General features: G+C 39.2%; 1 non-coding gene across 1 annotated transcript; it reads left to right on the top strand.

Moving 5' to 3' along the window:
- The first annotated feature begins 1836 nt into the window (after nt 1-1836).
- Nucleotides 1837-3739, top strand: LOC133320577 (small subunit ribosomal RNA). The gene has a single exon (XR_009753825.1). It is a non-coding gene; the product is annotated as a small subunit ribosomal RNA (ribosomal RNA).
- The last annotated feature ends 528 nt before the right edge of the window (nt 3740-4267 follow it).

Below are 4267 nucleotides of genomic sequence, written 5' to 3' on the forward strand. Positions count from 1 at the left end.
GGGTGTTACACAAAAATCTTTAATAATTTCCGTATTTCGAAGAAATCGATCACACCAACAGCATATCATCCACGTATACAATCAATATGAAACTTATTCGTAAGCGGAACTTTCATTTCGAACAAATATTTTCATATCATATGTGAAGTCGATCGAAAAACGACTAAGTCCCAGACGCTCCGGCGACACGATACGAACCAAACATAATATTATAATATCATCATTCAGACGACCCTATCGACTATATCATATTCATATTGACGATATACGACATCCATATAAAATTATAAATACCAATGGCATCGTTATAGATGTGAAATAATATTTTTATATCATACACTTGGAAAAATTTCTAAGTCCAGTCATTACACGAACCGGGAGGGTGTTACACAAAAATCTTTAATAATTTCCGTATTTCGAAGAAATCGATCACACCAACAGCATATCATCCACGTATACAATCAATATGAAACTTATTCGTAAGCGGAACTTTCATTTCGAACAAATATTTTTCATATCATATGTGAAGTCGATCGAAAAACGACTAAGTCCCTAATGTTTCATACATAGCCATTATAAAATGTAAAAATTAAAAAAAACTTTTTTATTTCACATGTTCTTTATATTTATTATTTATAGTATTTTAATTGAACATATAATGCCATTTATATATTAGAAATGTATAAAATACGAACTTTTAAAATTTTTGTAATACACGAACCGGTCCCAGATTTACCGAATGTCAATTTCTGGCCCTCGCATATATAGGAGGTGGCGGCGCGTGTGGTGGGTCCGCGTCGTCACGTTGCGTACTGTAGGTTGATAGGCGTCGAAGGGAGTTGGTTATATGAAAATATCACATCGTGCAATAGATGTTGATATAAAAATATTATCACATCGTATATTCGATGTTGATAATATAATAATGAAAAATGAAAAAATATCTCATCATTTCTTTGATGTTGATAAAATATGTATGTGAATGATGATAATGAAAAATGAAAAATATCTCGTCATATCTTTGATGTTGATATAATAATGAAAAATGAAAGTATCTCATCATATTTTTGATGTTGATAATATAAATAAGAGACAAAAAAAAAAAAAAATTTTTTTTTTTTAATTTAAAATTATTTCGAATGAAATAATTGTACGTACGTGTACGTACGTTTGAATGATGAAAAAGTACGCTTCGAGAAATCCTCCTAATAACCTTCTTCCTTCGACAAAAACTTCTCTGTGTTGACCGCCGACGGTCGTCGCGTAGTACTTAGCTATACATATCACGATGTGTTTCACACAACGTTTTATAATGGTTAGTATGAAGCGTGATCGTTCTAACGGGGTCGTATTGTACAAATTTGCTTCCGTCGTGTTGCGCGTAAGTGTGACCGCCGGAGACAATCCCTTAGTAGATAATCCGCCCGAAATAGAATCTATTGGTACTAGATCTCTCTAACACCGTGCGATGATACCGATGTTTGACGTGTCGTATTTGTTAACGCATATATGACAATGTTAACCGATATTAAAGGTGTACGATCTCGTTATAAAAGTAACGATCAACAATATGAAACTTTTTGATGCGTTCAAAATGTTTTCATAATAAAATATATATATATATATATAAAATATGAATTAAGAAAGAGAGGAGGAGGAAGGAGTATGATATAAAATGTGTGTGTATATTTCAAAGAAAATATACAAAAATGAATAAATAAATAAAAACAAAATAATAATCAGGCCACCGTTACGTGCCCTCGCTTCCTATACCACAATATAAGAGCGAACGCGTACGATGCGCTCTCGATTGAGAGTTAACTAAAATTAGCTAGCTCCCTGGTTGATCCTGCCAGTAGTTATATGCTTGTCTCAAAGATTAAGCCATGCATGTCTCAGTGCAAGCCGTATTAAGGCGATACCGCGAATGGCTCAATATATCAGTTTTGGTTCCTTAGATCTTACTCAGTTACTTGGATAACTGTGGTAATTCTAGAGCTAATACATGCAATCAGAACTCTGACCAGTGATGGGATGAGTGCTTTTATTAGATCAAAACCAATCGACGGAGGGCCTCGCGTCCGAAGTCGTTAATTTTGATGAATCTGGATAACTTTTGCCGATCGCATGGTCAAGTACCGGCGACGCATCTTTCAAATGTCTGCCTTATCAACTTTCGATGGTAGTTTCTGCGACTACCATGGTTGTCACGGGTAACGGGGAATCAGGGTTCGATTCCGGAGAGGGAGCCTGAGAAACGGCTACCACATCCAAGGAAGGCAGCAGGCGCGCAAATTACCCACTCCCGGCACGGGGAGGTAGTGACGAAAAATAACGATACGGGACTCTTACGAGGCCTCGTAATCGGAATGAGTACACTTTAAATATTTTAACGAGGAACAATTGGAGGGCAAGTCTGGTGCCAGCAGCCGCGGTAATTCCAGCTCCAATAGCGTATACTAAAATTGTTGCGGTTAAAAAGCTCGTAGTTGCATTTGTGCGCCGCGCTGTCGGTGCACCGCATCCGCGGTGATACTGACACGTCTGCGGAGCATATCGTCGGTGAGCCGGCGGTAAAACGCCGGTTCAATATCAAAATCCTATCGCGGTGCTCTTCAGTGAGTGTCGAGATGGGCCGACAATTTTACTTTGAACAAATTAGAGTGCTCAAAGCGGGCTCAAAACGCCGCTTGAATATTTCGTGCATGGAATAATAGAATATGATCTCGGTTCTATTTTGTTGGTTTTCAGAACTCCGAGGTAATGATTAATAGGGATAACTGGGGGCATTCGTATTGCGACGTTAGAGGTGAAATTCTTGGATCGTCGCAAGACGAACATCAGCGAAAGCATTTGCCAAAGGTGTTTTCATCAATCAAGAACGAAAGTTAGAGGTTCGAAGGCGATTAGATACCGCCCTAGTTCTAACCGTAAATATGTCATCTAGCGATCCGCCGACGTTATTACAATGGCTCGGCGGGCAGCTTCCGGGAAACCAAAGATTTTGGACTCCGGGGGGAGTATGGTTGCAAAGCTGAAACTTAAAGGAATTGACGGAAGGGCACCACCAGGAGTGGAGCCTGCGGCTTAATTTGACTCAACACGGGAAATCTCACCAGGCCCGGACACCGGAAGGATTGACAGATTAATAGCTCTTTCTTGATTCGGTGGGTGGTGGTGCATGGCCGTTCTTAGTTGGTGGAGCGATTTGTCTGGTTAATTCCGGTAACGAACGAGACTCTAGCCTGCTAAATAGGCGTCGTCATTTAGGTGTGAGCGATTTCGGTCGTTCAACTCACTGACGGCGTATTAAAATTCTTCTTAGAGGGACCGGCGGCTTCGAGCCGCACGAGATTGAGCAATAACAGGTCTGTGATGCCCTTAGATGTCCTGGGCCGCACGCGCGCTACACTGAAGGAATCAGCATGTTCTCCCTGGCCTAGAGGCCCGGGCAACCCGTTGAAACTCCTTCGTGCTGGGGATTGGGGTTTGCAATTATCCCCCATAAACGAGGAATTCCTAGTAAGCGCGAGTCATAAGCTCGCGTTGATTACGTCCCTGCCCTTTGTACACACCGCCCGTCGCTACTACCGATTGAATGATTTAGTGAGGTCTTCGGACCGACACGCGGTGGCTTCACGGCCGTCGGCGTTGCTGGGAAGTTGACCAAACTTGATCATTTAGAGGAAGTAAAAGTCGTAACAAGGTTTCCGTAGGGGAACCTGCGGAAGGATCATTAACGTTATATAACATCCGATATCAAAGCGATATCAGGATGATTATGATAATATTATATATCCAAGTAAAAAGAGAGACACATATATAAAAATATATGATGCAAATTAAAAAAAAAAAAGAGATGAAAGGGGCGGCATCTCAATAGAAATTAAATATATCTCAAAATAATATATAAATGAAAGGAAAATAAATAAATATAAAAAAAAAAAAACAACTCTACACAAGCGTGTTATGATGTTTTTGAATGAAAAAATATAAAAGATGTCAGGGGCGGGACATCAAAATAAAAAGAGACACACAAAAACATACACTCGATTACGCCTAGCGTGTTGTCGTTGTTGTTGTTTGTGATGTTAAAAATAAATAAATAAATAAATAAATGAAAGAGAGATATATAAGATGTGAAGGGGCCACATCTAAAAAATAAATAAATCTCCAAGGAGATCGAAAAATATTATGATGATATGATGATGAAGGAGGAGGAAAAGATACGAAATTTAAAACGATTTGACGGATAAACGGATTCATT

The sequence above is a fragment of the Danaus plexippus genome (assembly GCF_018135715.1).
Source record: "Danaus plexippus chromosome 29 unlocalized genomic scaffold, MEX_DaPlex mxdp_37, whole genome shotgun sequence".
In the NCBI taxonomy this organism is placed as follows: Eukaryota; Metazoa; Arthropoda; class Insecta; order Lepidoptera; family Nymphalidae; genus Danaus; species Danaus plexippus.